Genomic DNA, 17,957 nt, shown 5'->3' with positions numbered 1-17,957 from the left:
AGAAGCATATATTTCTTTAGAATTTTCACACATTTCAAATTTGATGTTGAACAGATATTTTAATCAATTTCATCCATAGCCACTTGTACTGAAAAGTGTCTGTTATTCATTCATAGTGTTGTGTTTCTGTGATACTCAGAGGCTGAGAAATTACCGATTGAGCTAATCTGACATACCGGTACGACCTAAAATGGCCAACAATATGGGCGCCGGTGCCATCAGACTTTTACGGCATTGCCATCAGCTATCAGCCATTGAGGAAATGCTTCCTTTGAAATCAATGAAAGCTGCTATACTGCCCGTGTTGCACTCGCGTTGCGTCACGTCCAATGGCATTGTCCAAGCTCAAGAATCGCAGAGGTTAAATTCTCCATGGCTGAGGGGCGCGTTTATTCTATCTTGTGTATTGAAATAATTAGAAATAAAGTTGATTTTGGTTGCATATGGTCTCATCTATACACCACTGGTTATTTTTTATTAAGATTTATGAAGTCAAGAACCAACATTTACTAGCTAGCAGAAGCTAGCTAGCTACATTGACTATGTTCACAATGTAAACAAAAGCAACTTGTGTAATTAGAGTATCATATAGTACAACCACTACCAAATATTTTATTAGTACTTGCGAAAAACTGGACCAAAGCTACTGTACTTACACATAATGGATGAATGTGTTAAAGTACAGTACAGTACAGGACAACACAGTACAGTACAGGACAACACAGTACAGGACAGGACAGGACAGGACAGTTCAGGACAGGACAGGACAATACAGTACAGGACAGGACAATACAGGACAGTACAGGACAATACAGGACAGTACAATACAGTACAGTACAGGACAATACAGGACAATACAGGACAGTACAGGACAATACAGGACAGTACAATACAGTACAGTACAGGACAATACAGGACAGTACAATACAGTACAGTACAGGACAATACAGGACAGGACAGTACAGTACAGTACAGTACAGGACAATACAGGACAGGACAATACAGGACAATACAGGACAGTACTGTACAGGACAGTACAGGACAGGACAGGACAGTACAGTACAGGACAATACAGAACAGTACAGTACAGGACAGGACAGGACAATACAGGACAGTACAGGACAATACAGGACAGGACAATACAGTACAGGACAATACAGGACAGTACAGTACAGGACAATACAGGACAGTACAGTACAGGACAGGACAATACAGGACAGTACAGGACAATACAGGACAGGACAATACAGTACAGTACAGGACAGGACAATACAGGACAGGACAGTACAGTACAGTACAGTACAGTACAGGACAGGACAATACAGGACAGGACAATACAGGACAGTACTGTACAGTACAGTACAGTACAGTACAGGACAATACAGTACAGTACAGTACAGTACATGACAATACAGTACAGTACAGGACAGGACAGGACAGGACAATACAGGACAGTACAGGACAATACAGGACAGGACAATACAGTACAGTACAATACAGGACAGGACAATACAGGACAGGACAATACAGTACAGTACAGGACAGGACAGGACAGGACAGGACAGGACAGGACAGGACAATACAGTACAGTACAGTACAGTACAGTACAGGACAATACAGTACAGGACAGGACAATACAGGACAATACAGTACAGGACAGGACATTACAGGACAGTACAGGACAGGACAATACAGGACAGTACAGGACAATACAGGACAGGACAATACAGGACAGTACAGGACAATACAGTACAGGACAATACAGGACAGTACAGTACAGGACAGGACATTACAGGACAGTACAGGACAATACAGGACAGGACAATACAGTACAGTACAGGACAATACAGGACAGGACAGTACAGTACAGTACAGTACAGGACAATACAGGACAGGACAATACAGGACAATACAGGACAGTACTGTACAGGACAGTACAGGACAGGACAGGACAGTACAGTACAGGACAATACAGTACGGTACATGACAATACAGTACAGTACAGTACAGGACAGGACAATACAGGACAGTACAGGACAATACAGGACAGGACAATACAGTACAGTACAGTACAGTACAGTACAGGACAGGACAATACAGGACAGGACAATACAGGACAGGACAATACAGTACAGTACAGGACAATACAGGACAGGACAGTACAGTACAGTACAGGACAATACAGGACAGGACAATACAGGACAATACAGGACAGTACTGTACAGGACAGTACAGGACAGGACAGGACAGGACAGGACAGTACAGTACAGGACAATACAGTACGGTACATGACAATACAGTACAGTACAGTACAGGACAATACAGGACAGTACAGGACAATACAGGACAGGACAATACAGTACAGTACAGTACAGGACATGACAATACAGGACAGGACAATACAGGACAGGACAATACAGGACAGTACAGGACAGGACAGGACAATACATGACAGTACAGTACAGTACAGTACAGGACAGGACAATACAGTACAGGACAGGACAATACAGTACAGTACAGTACAGGACAGGACAATACAGTACAGTACAGGACAGGACAGGACAGGACAGTACAGTACAGTACAGGACAGGACAGGACAGGACAGGACAGGACAATACAGTACAGGACAATACAGGACAGGACAACACAGTACAGTACAGGACAGGACAGGACAACACAGTACAGGACAGGACAGGACCAGACAGGACAGGACAGGACAACACAGTACAGGACAGGACAGGACAGGACAGGACAGGACAATACAGTACTGAGGAGTTTTAGCTCTAACTTTGGATAATATGGCCTATAGCTAAGTTCCAACTACATCTGAAAGATGAGACTCTCGACATACATCTACCTCTGTACCAAATTTGGTGCTTTTATCACAAAGTTGACTATTGATTCCACATTTTCAGCTTTAGGCGCCCGCATACAAGGATCGATTTGCTCCTACCAGATCTCAGCTACGCGAAGCGAACGTCTGTGCCTCGCATCCACCCTTAAAGGACCTTAACTTGAAAAAAGGCAATATTACTGTTTGTCCTGCTTGAGATGCTGCAGCAACAACATAGCCAGTATTCACTTCCTCAAAATAGTTTGAATTAATCTACGATAAATCAAGAAATCTGCAGTGGTGTAAAGTACTTAAGTAACAACTTTTACTTTTACTTCACTACATTCCTAAAGAAAATAATGTAGTTTTTACTCCATACATTTTCCCTGAGACCCAAAAGTGCTTGTTACATTTTGAATGCTTAGCAGGACAGGACATTTGTCCAATTCATGCACTAATCAAGAGAATATCCCTGGTCATCCCTACTACCTGATCTGGTGGATTCACTAAATACAAATGCTTCGTTTGTAAATTATGTCTGAGTGTTGGAGTGTGCCCCTGGCTATCCGTCTGATTTACTTAATGTAAGGAATTTGAAATTATTTATACTTTTACTTTTACTTTTGATACTTAAGTACATTTTATCAATTACATTTACTTTTGATACTTAAGTACATTTAAAACCAAATATTTCAGACTTTTACTCAAGTAGGATTTTACTGGGTGACTTTCTTTTTTACTTGAGTCATTTTCTATTAACGTATCTTTACTTTTACTCAAGTATGACAATTGGGTACTTTTCCCACCACTGGAAATTAATTTTGTCATTTTTGCCGAGGAGATCTTAGTCGCGAAATTTTACAACTAACTAAGATGTTTGGTGCAGTATTTCTCAAGTGAAAAAATTTGCATGAAAATGAATTATCTCTTGTTGAATGACAATAAACACTTCATTGAATAATCCCATCCATAGTTCCCACTCCTACTAGGAGTAGTACAATCACCAACAAACAGGCTTAGACTTTGGCTACCAAACTTCGACTTGCCTCAAGAAAAAATATTGTGCGCTCCAACAGCTGAAAAAAACTCTGCCGAACATCAAAACGTCACAACATTTTGTCATAATATATATGCTAACTGTTCCAACTGGGAAGCATGTGACAGGCTTAACCCAGATAGCAAATCATTTCCTCCCGCTTGCTATTTGGCAGATGCTACCTTGCATTCTGTCAAACAGTCTTGCCATCGCCACATCCTGGACTTGGGGATAAGGCCTATTTCAGGGACTTGTTTCTGAAGACCATTCTTCACAGTAACTTTTGATATTATTAAATGTGTTTGTCACGCCCTGACTCTGGGGACTCTTATTTGTTGAGTCAGGGTGTGTATTTTCATTGTGGTGTATTGTCTATGTTGTATATTCTAGTATGTGTATTTCTATGTTGGCCGGTGTGGTTCCCAATCAGAGGCAGCTGTCGGTCGTTGTCTCTGATTGGAGACCATACTTAGGCAGCCTATTGGCACTAGTGGGTTGTGGGATCTTGTTCCGTGTTAGGTATGTTGTTTGTGTACCTTGGACTTTGTCGTTGTGTTTAATAGTCAAATAAACATGTATGCATGTCATGCTGCGCCTTGGTCTGACCCGTCGATGAACGAACGTGACAGAAGATCCCACCAAACGAGGACCAAGCAGCGTGTCCAGGAGCAGACAGCCTGGACATGGGAGGAGATTCAGGCCGGGATGAATCGCCGTCCTTGGGAGGAGACAGTGGAGGCGCGGTATAGAGAGGAGCAGCGGCAACGCAGGAGGCGCCGGCCGAGGAAGAAGCCCGAGAGACAGCCCCAAGAAAATGTTTGGGGGGGGGCTAAAAGGGTGGTTGGCGGAGCCTAGTGTTAGAGCAGAGCCAACTCCCCGTACTCACGCGAGGAGGCGTGTGACTGGGCAGGCTCCGTGTTATGCGGAGCTACGTACTGTGTCGCCAGTGTGCCGGCACAGTCCTGTACGTCCTGTACTAGCACCACGCACGTGCCGTGCGAAGATGGGCATCCAGCCAGGACGGGGTGTGCCGGCTCAACGCTCCTGGTCTCCAGTATGCCTCCTCGGTCCTGCATATCCTGCGCCGGTTCTACGTACTGTATCGCCAGTACGCGTGCACAGCCCAGTGCGTCCTGTGCCAGCGCCCCGCATGTGTAGTGCGAAAGTGGGTAGCCAGCCAGGACGGGTTGTGCCAGCTCTCTGCTCCAGACCTCCAGTCCGCCTTCGCAGTCCGGTCCGGCCCGTTCCTGCCCCTCGCACCAAGCCAGTGGTGCGCGTCGCCAGCCCGGTCCAGCCTGTTCCTGTCCCTCGCACCAAGCCAGTGGTGCGCGTCGCCAGCCCGGCCCGGCCTGTTCCTGCCCCTTGCACCAAGCCAGTGGTGCGTGTCGCCAGCCCGGCCCTGTTCCTGCCCCTCGCACCAAGCCAGTGGTGCGCGTCGCCAGCCCGGTCCAGCCTGTTCCTGCCCCTCGCACCAAGCCAGTGGTGCGCGTCGCCAGCCCGGCCTGTTCCTGCCCCTTGCACCAAGCCAGTGGTGCGCGTCGCCAGCCCGGCCCGGCCTGTTCCTGCCCCTTGCACCAAGCCAGTGGTGCGCGTCGCCAGCCCGGCCCTGTTCCTGCCCCTCGCACCAAGCCAGTGGTGCGCGTCGCCAGCCCGGTCCAGCCTGTTCCTGTCCCTCGCACCAAGCCGGTGGTGCGCGTCGCCAGCCCGGCCCGGCCTGTTCCTGCCCCTCGCACCAAGCCGGTGGTGCGCGTCGCCAGCCCGGCCCGGCCTGTTCCTGCCCCTCGCACCAAGGCAGTGGTGCGCGTCGCCAGCCCGGCCCGGCCTGTTTCTGCTCCTCGCACCAAGCCAGTGGTGCATGTTCCTCGTCCGGTTCGGCCCGTGCCTGCTCCTCGCACCAGACCAGTGGTGAGTGTGTCCAGTCCGGCATGACCCGTGCCCGTTCCACCGGTGCCTGGTCCGGCACCAGTCAGCAGCTCCAGTCCGGAGTCAGAGCAGTCCGCTCTACCAGTGCCTGATCCAGCTCCGGTAACCTGCTCCAGTCCGGAGCCAGAGCAGTCCGCTCCACCGGTGCCTGATCCAGCTCCGGTCAGCGGCTCCACTCCGGAGCCAGAGCAGTCCGCTCCACCGGGGTCCAGTCCAGGTCCGGTCAGCGGCTCCAGTCCGGACCCAGACGTCAGCCCCTCTCCAGGTTCGGGGTCTCCCACACCAGGGTCCAGACAGGGCTTGGAGTATAGTGGGAGGAAGGAGAGGGGAAGCAGCGCGCCGAGGTCCAGACCAGACCAGGGGCGCAACAGGGAGGCGAAGAATAGGTGGTTGTCACGCCCGGAGCCGGATCCGCCTCCGAGGCGGAATGCCCACCCCTACCCTGTTTAGTAAAGGTTGTGCGGTCGGAGTCCGCACCTTTTGGGGGGGGGGTACTGTCACGCCCTGACTCTGGGGACTCTTATTTGTTGAGTCAGGGTGTGTATTTTCATTGTGGTGTATTGTCTATGTTGTATATTCTAGTATGTGTATTTTACGTTGGCCGGTGTGGTTTCCAATCAGAGGCAGCTGTCGCTCATTATCTCTGATTGGGGACCATACTTAGGCAGCCTATTGGCACTAGTGGGTTGTGGGATCTTGTTCCGTGTTAGGTATGTTGTTTGTGTACCTTGGACTTCACGTTTCGTTTCTTGTTTTGTTGTTGTGTTTAATAGTCAAATAAACATGTATGCATATCACGCTGCGCCTTGGTCTGACCCGTCGATGGACGAACGTGACAGTGTTACACTTGTTTTCTTAACTTTTTAAGTAAATTCTTAAAACCATATGTTTGATGCATTTGATACCATTCCACTTATTCCGCTCCAGCCATTACCACGAGCCCGTCCTCCCTTATTAAGGTGCCACCAATCTCCTGTGACTGAGTATACAAAACATTAAAGACACCTGCTATTTCCATGACATAGACTGACCAGGTAAATCCAGGTGAAAGCTATGATCCCTTATTGATGTAAATTGTTAAATCCACAAATCAGTGTAGATGAAAGTGAGGAGACAGGTTAAATAATTATTTTTAAGCCTTGAAACAGTTGAGATATAGATTGTGTATGTGTGCCATTCAGAGGGTGAACGGGGAAGACAAAAGATTTCAGTGCCTTTGAACAGGGTATGGTAGTAGGTGCCAGGCGCACCGGTTTGTGTCAAGAACTGCAATGCTGCTGGGTTTTTCACGCTCAACAGTTTCCCGTGTGTTTCAAGAATGGTCCACCACCCAAAGGACATCCAGCAAACTTGACACAACTGTGGGAAGCATTGGAGTCAACATGGGCCAGCATCCCTGTGGAACACTTTCGATACCTTGTCGAGTCCATGTCCTGACGAATTAAGGCTGTTCTGAGGTCAACTCAATATTAGGAATGTTTCCTTAATGTTTTGTACACTCAGTGTATATGTTACTTATTTGATTACTGTCACTTTTGTCGCCATTGAACTGTGTGAGAAGTAGGGCCTACATGACAATAACATTTGATTTGACTGGATTTGATTTGTCATCACCAGCGGATCCAGGTGACCAGGACTGGCCCTTGTTATCTGATATATTTTTCACACACATAATCATTTACAGTACTTTTCCAAATGGACATCCAATGTACCTTAAATAATAAAAATCTATAAATATATACTGTATATATATAAACAAAAATAAGTGGTGACGGAGTAGGCATGCCGCTGGCTGGCCCGTGTACACAAGGGTCGAAAACAGCGTGGTGAAACACCGCCTCCCATTCATTTTCGATGGAAGGAAAGCGGTGAAAAGGGGACCGTTGGGAGGCGAGAACGTGGCATGGGAGGTGGTGAAAAAGTTCACGGCCTATGTACGCTGGCACACGGAAAATTGCCGCATGCCGCTTCAGCTGCCCAGAGTGGCTCGCTTGTGGGCGTCCTGGCAGCATATGGCAGCATATAGCAATAGTTTGGTTGTGCATAAAAAATTCAGCATAGTAAATGTGTATGAAGGTCTGGTTATTAAATGGTTAAATAGTTTAATCCATTCTCCTTTCATGAATTTATTCAAGGTAAATAGTCATATGCTCTAAACCTCTCTGGTGACAAACACACTTTGCTGCCCTGTTTCCAATCATCCACATGGCTGAGAGAACCTATTCAAGTAAGTAAATACATTTTGAAAATGTAAAATAAACTGAGGTATTATTAGCTATCTAGCTACTGTACAGTGCAGGCTAACTCAAATTAACTGCTAACATAGCTAGCTAGCTATCTAGCCAACTTTACATACTGTATAGCTAGCTAGCTAAGTGAATTCAATATCACCAGCTACCTAACTTCATATTAGCTAGCTATCGTCATTGTAAAAAACAAACTCCAAATGCATTTGTAGGTAGCTAGCTAACAGCCATGGAGGAGGGTGAAAGGATAGCAGCCCCAACTGTCAAAAGGGAGAGAGTAGGCTATTCTGGATAGGGGCAGGTACTTTTGTGTAGTTCCAGTCCCTAGAAGTGAGGATGGAGATAATAGTAACATAATATTCAGTGCTGTCTAATTTGAGTATAATGAAGTCTGTTTCTTGTGATGTTTTCTGTCCTCAGATACAGAGAGCTGTGAAAGCCTGTCTGCAGATGAAGAGGTCCCAATGAAGAGCAGTGGTTCTCAGTCCTGGTCCTGGGGACTCAAAGGGGTGCAAATTTTTGCACTACAAAGCTGATTCAAATGATCAAGTCATCATCAAGCTTCAAGTGGCATTTATGTATTCATTTGTGATGCTATCCTTGAAATGATCCTGCTGTTGTCCCATGCTACATTTACATTTACGTCATTTAGCAGACGCTCTTATCCAGAGCTATGGGGGGGTATTCAATTATCCTTTTGATGTGAGAGAGGATGCCAACCTCCAGTCCCATCATCGCCACCTCACCCGCTCTAAGATAACCCGCCCAAGGCTGTTTAGGAGACACCGTTAGAGACACTATTATGTAATTGTGATGAACTGAGAGAATATGAAGTTTAGTAGCACTGTAATTCATTAATCATATGCTGTCTTCCCTAGTAGCACTGTAATTCATTAATCATATGCAGTTTCCCTAGTAGCACTGTAATTCATTAATCATATGCTGTCTTCCCTAGTAGCACTGTAATTAATTAATCATATGCTGTCTTCCCTAGTAGCACTGTAATTCATTAATCATATGCTGTTTTCCCTAGTAGCACTGTAATTCATTAATCATATGCTGTTTTCCCTAGTAGCACTGTAATTCATTAATCATATGCTGTTTTCCCTAGTAGCACTGTAATTCATTAATCATATGCTGTCTTCCCTAGTAGCACTGTAATTAATTAATCATATGCTGTTTTCCCTAGTAGCACTGTAATTCATTAATCATATGCTGTTTTCCCTAGTAGCACTGTAATTAATTAATCATATGCTGTTTTCCCTAGTAGCACTGTAATTCATTAATCATATGCTGTTTCCCTAGTAGCACTGTAATTCATTAATCATATGCTGTTTTCCCTGCTCCTCTGTTCTTATCTCTTTCCCTTTCTGTCTTTTACACTCTCACACCTCTCTCCCACCTCCTCTTTCTTCCTCTGTTTTTATAATGGACACCAGATGTGCATTGAAGTACAGATTGAACTTGTATTTATAATATTACAATTATAATATTTATAATGCATGTATTATGTATTTATAACACTTGGATAATGAACTTCTTTCAATAAAGTATTTCACATTCTCTACTGGAATTAGTTCACATTCTCTACTGGTTGAAATTAAGTATCTCGTTTGATGAAATACTACACCTATCCTATGTCTTCAGATCAGTGCAGATGAAGGAAATTAAATATTGAGATGAATGTGTTTTAGAGTATATACATGATGCATAGGAAGTGTAGTGTACTGTTTTTTAAATTCTGGTTCTGTATATATGAATTACAAATCAGCCTTTAACTAGTTAAATCATGTGTTCCAGTCTATTGTAGAGTTCAATGTGTAACCACTGATGTCCCAGAACCAGGATTGGTAAACACTGTTGAAGTGTACAATTGTAATACATACATGCAGACACAGCATCATTCAAATACAGGATGTTGATACTCCTGGTATTGGATATGACTGAAAAAGAATGTCTCACATACATTCATACCTGAACCACACCTTTACTTACCAAGGTAGAGTACATGATCAGTGAATATATTCAATGTACAGGCTACAATGTGGGGGAACTCAAGCTTGGTAATAACTACATGTATATACGACTTGGCACAATAAAGTTATATTATACTCTACTAAATTCACAGGTTTCATTGATGCCATTCAGACTGTTTTGAAGTCGATATAACTGACTATGATAGCTGAGGTTCATGGCTAGGTCATAGCTAGGTTCATAGCTAGCTAGCTAATATTGACATTATAATATTGACATGTAACAGTCATGTGTGTAACAGTAATTTTCTGCAGTTTCTTGGGGATTAATGATTAACTGGTGGAAGCATTTAAAACCACTGTTCTGAACTAATATTAATACCAAACATTTTAGGGTCCATACACAGATCGGCTACATAGCTAGCTACATCCATAGGCATACAGGTATTTTTATAGCTAATTCACTACACAATAAGACAGAAAATAGTTAGCTAGCCACGTTACTTCAGCTGCATTGCATGGGAAATATCAGCAAGGCAAGCTTACAAAATTGTACATTCAATTCGCAGTAAATGCTTCCCTTACGAAAAAAGATTGCAGTCAGAGTGCAGTATACGTATAAATGTAGTTAGCGTGCAGTATGGTGCAAATACTGCGTCCAAAATAACAGTTATTTTTACTGCAGTTATTCTGCAATTACTGCGTCCAAAATACCACAGTCGACTGCAGTTACTGCACTTTTACTGCAGTTTCAAAACTGCAATCTTTTTTTGTAAGGGTTTAGCTAGCTAGATTCTTTACATCCACTGTTTCACAAGATGACAGCCTGGTTTGGCCGTTTTTATCAGGAGCGCCGCCCACTAGTACACACCGCCGTGAGTGAGGCGATGGGCAAAAAAGCTGTCGCAAGGCGAGTGACCACCCTGGCGGGCTGCGTGCCTCTGGAGTGATCGTTGCTAGCTGGATAGTAGGCCTATGCAAGGTATATTGTTTTTCATTCCTTAACACAGAAATCATGGTCAATTATGTTTTTTGTCCGTAACTTGACAAAGTCCTTAAATTTTAGAAGGATAAAAAAAGGGTTTCAAAATAATGACATTGTTGATCCCTTGGCAATTTTAGGGTTAATTGCGTCCTTTTTTTATTGACTTCCTGCGCACTGGCAGGTGACATAACTATAATTCTACTAGTCACATATGATGGTGAGGTGCACACTGTACAGTCTATTCTAAATAACTCCACTAATTCAGACCAAAGTCATATTTTTTGTCATATTTATCTTATTATGCAGGCTATTTATATCCAGCTAAAAGTAGTTCACTATTTGAGGAATAGGATGTGAAGTTATCACAGGCTATTGAAAGGCGAACACAGGCTATTGAAAGGCGAACACTTTGGCGCATGACCATTGAAATGGTAAACTAAGTGGCGCTGTGGAGTTGCCTGGAGATGCTCAAACTCCATGCGTAGTTAACACTGCAATGGTGCAAGCCATCCCAACTCACCACAGACCGGCCAAGTAGCTACGATCATAGCTACGATCATGTGAGACCAGCCAGCAAGAGGAATAAAGACAATACGGCTACGCGCATCTTGAAAATGTTATGTGCGCAATAGAACCGATATTTCAGAACCATTGCATATTACGGGATTACTTCTTCTTTAAAGACCTGGAAGCGGTGAGTAGACTTCTCTGTGTAGTAAGACTGTTGAGTCCGATCCGATTGTCTAGAAACATTAATTGAATACTAAGTTCGCCAACTTGATTTGCGCACTCTTGTGTGTGTAGAATGCGCTGTCTATGGTGTGTAATGACCATCTCGCTGTTGGTATTCCAACTTTTTTATTAAAGCAATCACAAACACCGAAATCACAAGGTGGTAGCCTACAACTGCATCAATTTAACTTATATCAAATTGTGCTGTATTTCACAAGTTAAAGTGGATGTTTATCACAATTGAAACTGTACAGGACAGATCTGCACTCCAAATTGAGGCTATATCTGTTGTAGTGCCGCTATCTATGTAAGGAGAACCTGTTGCTTCCAGTATTAGCCACTATTTGAACATGTTCATCTGTTGAATGGACATTTAATAATAGGTTTAGCTTTAGCCAGCAGTGAAAGCTCTCGGCTATCTAAGTAGCTATAAGAATGACTTATTTTAACTATGAGCACATGGCTGTTCTTCTGTAGCCTAAATGAATTCTATGGATACATTTCTATGTATCTACATTTTACAGGCCAATGTTGAAAACCTTTCCAATTTCGGCACCCTTTTGACTTATGAGTCCACCTGACATTTTAAAGCCATTTTAAAATAGACTTATACAATCGACTCCGGGGCATGAGTGATTAGTCACTCGGACAAGTAGCTTAGCCACCAGCTGTAAGGAACAGTACTTAATTAGCCACCAATTTGTACCTGTTTTTCCAGAGGGGGCCCCTCTTATCAATGTCCTCCTCAATGAATCAGTTAGCTAGGAGCTAGTGTAATTACAGTCACGGTTAAGCCCTGAGCCCTATGGTCTAGTCTAGGGCCTTCTGTTGGTGAACTGATTTTCTACACTTCTAAATTATATGAGTGAATAGAATCAAATGTATGCCTACATTTTTGATAAAGTTACCCCCACAAAGGGTGTGTATGCGCGCATGCGTGTTTGTGTGCTTGCCTGCATATGGATGTAAATGACTGTGTGTGTCTGTGTGTGTCTGTGTGTGTGTGTACATTCAAATCTTCATTTACACAAAGTAATCTCATCAGAACCTGTGTAGCTCAGTTGGTAGGGCATGGCGTTTGCAACGCCAGGGTTGTGGGTTCGATTCCCGCGGGGGGCCAGTATGAAAATGTATTCACTCACTAACTGTAAGTCGCTCTGGATAAGAGCATCTGCCAAATGACTAAAATGTAAATGTAAACCTATGCCAGCTCCCATGGTCTCTCCTCAGTGTCATGCTGCTGACAGAACTGGAAGCCTGGAGGACTACATTAGACCAGGAGATCCTTCCTTCCCAGGCTTAACCAACCCCACAGGAGAGGAACAGATGGTCTCGGTGGCTGTCTGTTTGTCAGCCTCGCTGTGTGCTAAACAGATACAGGAGGGGGAGAGAGTAGACCTGCCAGACATGATTAGCTGGGTGAAGGGGTTAGGGGGGTTACCATGTGCCGTGTTTGTCGTGGCTGGCTGCCTCTCTCTGACAGCAGGAATCTCAGAGGTGTCTGTCCAAGAAAAGCTGAGAACTGCCCAAGAAAATCTAGAATTATTACATTGATGACATGCTCATGTTATTTCCTGTTCAAGCCATTTTTTTCTGGGTTTCCTTTGAGTCATGTTATTTCTAGACAATACAAACTTCACCTTTGTGAGAACGTTTTCCTCGCGTCTTGAAATACGTATAATCCTCACACACAAAACGCTTCCTCCTCATCCATTCTCGTCTCTTTCTGAAGAAAGAAATACTGACATTTGGCCTCGTAAAAAATAACTTGCAAGTTCAGTTGCTCTTGACTATGGTATACACACCTGCTCACTCTATTTCCCAAGAGAGTGAACATCTAGTAGTCATACAACCATATAGTGGGTTAATCCAGATTAATACTGGGTAACATCCTTAAAATAGATTGTAATCCACAGCAGCAATGGCAGATCAGGTTGGTTGTATTCTCGTAGTGTACCGGTACTGGTTGAGTGCAATATGCTACACTTCCTGTCAAATGTTATATCCCTATTATGGATGGCTGTAGATGAATACAATCAGCCTGAAGGACCCAGGGAGCAAAGAGGTAAGTGGTGAGGGGTTATTCAATGACACAGAGATACTCAGGCAAGGCCAGGTGGGGACAGAGTGACAGACATAGGGGTGGATGGGCCTGCTGGACTCGAGGGATTGCAGCAGGTAAAGTGAGGGCAGGCCAGGGAGGTTGCCGTGTGAGGAGTTAGATTAGCTCTTCTGTTGATTAGAAACTAGGAGGAGAAAATTGTGGTTCTGGTAGTAATGTATACAGTAGGTGGTTCTGGTAGTAATGTATATAGTAGGTAGTTCTGGTAGTAAGGTATATAGTAGATGGTTCTGGTAGTAATGTATACAGTAGGTGGTTCTGGTAGTAATGTATATAGTAGATGGTTCTGGTAGTAAGGTATACAGTAGGTGGTTCTGGTAGTAATGTACAGTACCAGTCAAACGTTTGGACACACCTACTCATTCAATGGTTTTTCTTTATTTTTACTATTTTCTACATTGTAGAATAATAGTGAAGACATCAAAACTATGTAATAACACATATGGAATCATGTAGTAACCAAAAAAGTGTTAAACAAATCAAAATATATTTTATATTTGAGATTCTTCAAAGAAGTCACCCTTTGCCTTGATGACAGCTTTGCACACTTTTGGCATTCTCTCAACCAGCTTCACCTGGAATGCTTTTCCAACAGTCTTGAAGGAGTTCCCACATATGCTGAGCACTTGTTGGCTGCTTTTCCTTCACTCTGTGGTCCGACTCATCCCAAACCATCTCAATTGGGTTGAGGTCAGGGGATTGTGGAGGCCAGGTCATCTGATGTAGCACTCCATCACTCTCCTTCTTGGTAAAATAGCCCTTACACAGCCTGGAGTTGTGATGGGTCATTGTCCTGTTGAAAAACAAATGATAGTCCCACTAAACCCAAACCAGGTGAGATGGCTTATCACTGCAGAATGATGTGGTAGCCATGCTGGTTAAGTGTTCCTTGAATTCTAAATAAATCACAGACAGTGTCACCAGCAAAGCACCCCCACACCATAACACCTCCTCCTCCATGCTTTACAGTGAGAAATACACATGCAGAGATAATCCGTTCAACCACACCGCGTCTCACAAAGCCACGGCGGTTGGAACCAAAAATCTCAAATTTGGACTCCAGACCAAAGGACAAATGATCACCGGTCTATTGTCCATTGCTCGTGTTTCTTGGCCCAAGCAAGTCTCTTCTTCTTATTGGTGTCCTTTAGTAGTGGTTTCTTTGCAGCAATTCGACCATGATGGCCTGATTCACACAGTCTCCTCTGAACAGTTGATGTTGAGATGTCTGTTACTTGAACTCTGTGAAGCATTTATTTGGGCTGCAATTTCTGAGGCTGGTAACTCTAATGAACTTATCCTCTGCAGCAGAGGTAACTCTGGGTCTTCCATTCCTGTGGCGGTCCTCATGAGAGCCAGTTTCATCATAGCGCTTGATGGTGTTTGCAACTGCACTTGAAGAAACTTTCAAAGTGCTTGTAATTCTCCGTATTGACTGACCTTCATGTCTTAAAGTAATGATGAAGTGTTGTTTCTCAATGCTTATTTGAGCAGTTCTTGCCGTAATATGGACTTGGTCTTTTACCAAATAGGGCTATCTTCTGTATACCCCCTTACCTTGTCCCAACACCACTGATTGGCTCAAACGCATTAAGAAGGAAATAAATTCCACAAATTAACTTTTAAGAAGGCACACCTGTTAATTGAAATGCATTCCAGGTGACTACCTCATGAAGCTGGTTGCGAGAATGCCAAGAGTGTGCAAAGCTGTCATCAAGGCAAAGGGTGGCTATTTGAAGATTATAAAATATATTTTGATTGGTTTAACACTTTTTTTGTTTACTGCATGATTCCATATGTGTTATTTCATAGTTTTGATGTCTTCACTATTATTCTACAATGTAAAAAATAAAATAAAAACTTGAATGAGTAGGTGTGTCCAAACCTTTGACTGGTAGTGTATATAGTAGGTGGTTCTGGTAGTAAGGTGTATATAGTAGGTGGTTCTGGTAGTAATGTATGCAGGAGGTGGTTCTGGTAGTAAGGTATATAGTATATGGTTCTGGTAGTAAGGTATATAGTAGATGGTAGACAGGAGGTGAGATAGGTAATCAACAAAGATCAGGGTGAAGTAACCAGATTGGTTATTATTGTCTGGACCTTTAGGCCTAAATATACTGGACTAATGTACCATGTGACCCTAACCCTAAATATACTGGACTAATGTACCATGTGACCCTAACCCTAAATATACTGGACTAATGTACCATGTGCAAAATTGAACATCAGAACATTTTAAAGTACTGTATGATTAGTGTATATCAGTAGTCTCAAACCCATTTTGCCCAGGGACCAAATTCTGTGTTCACCGAGGTCCGGAGGGCCGCGATGTATTGCCTTGCCTTGGTTCTGGTAGTAAGGTTCGGAGGGCTGCGGTGTATTGCCTTGCCTTGGTTCTGGTAGTAAGGTTTGGAGGGCTGCAGTGTATTGCTTTGCCTTGGTTCTGGTAATAAGGTCCGGAGGGCTGCGGTGTATTGCTTTGCCTTGGTTCTGGTAGTAAGGTCCGGAGGGCTGCAGTGTATTGCTTTGCCTTGGTTCTGGTAGTAATGTCCGGAGGGCTGCGGTGTATTGCTTTGCCTTGGTTCTGGTAGTAAGGTTCGGAGGGCTGCGGTGTATTGCTTTGCCTTGGTTCTGGTAGTAAGGTTTGGAGGGCTGCAGTGTATTTCTTTGCCTTGGTTCTGGTAGTAAGGTCCGGAGGGCTGCGGTGTATTGCTTTTCCTTGGTTCTGGTAGTAAGGTCCGGAGGGCTGCGGTGTATTGCTTTGCCTTGGTTCTGGTAGTAAGGTCCGGAGGGCTGCGGTGTATTGCTTTGCCTTGGTTCTGGTAGTAAGGTTTGGAGGGCTGCGGTGTATTTCTTTGCCTTGGTTCTGGTAGTAAGGTCCGGAGGGCTGCGGTGTGTTGCTTTGCCTTGGTTCTGGTAGTAAGGTTCGGAGGGCTGCGGTGTATTGCTTTGCCTTGGTTCTGGTAGTAAGGTTCGGAGGGCTGCGGTGTATTGCTTTGCCTTGGTTCTGGTAGTAAGGTTTGGAGGGCTGCAGTGTATTTCTTTGCCTTGGTTCTGGTAGTAAGGTCCGGAGGGCTGCGGTGTATTGCTTTTCCTTGGTTCTGGTAGTAAGGTCCGGAGGGCTGCGGTGTATTGCTTTGCCTTGGTTCTGGTAGTAAGGTCCGGAGGGCTGCGGTGTATTGCTTTGCCTTGGTTCTGGTAGTAAGGTTTGGAGGGCTGCGGTGTATTTCTTTGCCTTGGTTCTGGTAGTAAGGTCCGGAGGGCTGCGGTGTGTTGCTTTGCCTTGGTTCTGGTAGTAAGGTTCGGAGGGCTGCGGTGTATTGCTTTGCCTTGGTTCTGGTAGTAAGGTTCGGAGGGCTGCGGTGTATTGCTTTGCCTTGGTTCTGGTAGTAAGGTTTGGAGGGCTGCAGTGTATTTCTTTGCCTTGGTTCTGGTAGTAAGGTCCGGAGGGCTGCGGTGTATTGCTTTGCCCTGGTTCTGGTAGTAAGGTCCGGAGGGCTGCAGTGTGTTGCTTTGCCTTGGTTCTGGTAGTAAGGTTCGGAGGGCTGCGGTGTGTTGCTTTGCCTTGGTTCTGGTAGTAAGGTCCGGAGGGCTGCGGTGTATTGCTTTGCCTTGGTTCTGGTAATAAGGTCCGGAGGGCTGCGGTGTATTGCTTTGCCGTCAAAATCGGCAGAAACAGTAGACAATGCAGTATACAGCATTTACTATGACAACTCACGGTCGCAGGCCGCAGCTAGCCTGAATGCCACCAGTTTGAGACCCCTGGAGTACATAACATAAATATATTGTGGCTGTAATAATGAATAGTGTAAGCTTGATAAGAAGGAGGTAAATGGTGGTAGTCACTCATCAAATTTCATAGGCCTAGGTAGCTAGCTATCGCAAGACTTCACATTATGGCTCACAAGACTAGAACAGTGGTAATGTTGCTGCTCCATTCTAACCCTGCTTATGCATTTCAGAACCTGCTCACCATCTGAAGACAACTGTCCCAATTGAAGTGCTATGGCCCCTGCTGCAGTGAGGAGTCCTAGCCTCAGGCCTTCATAGTGGACATTGCCCTATCAACACACACAGGTGTAGGCCAGGGTCAAGCTCCCGGAGCAG

This window comes from Coregonus lavaretus (genome assembly GCF_964263955.1).
Source record: "Coregonus lavaretus genome assembly, chromosome: 31".
Taxonomy (NCBI): domain Eukaryota; kingdom Metazoa; phylum Chordata; class Actinopteri; order Salmoniformes; family Salmonidae; genus Coregonus; species Coregonus lavaretus.
The sequence above is the reverse complement of the archived record's forward strand: the minus strand, read 5'-3'. Positions refer to the sequence as shown.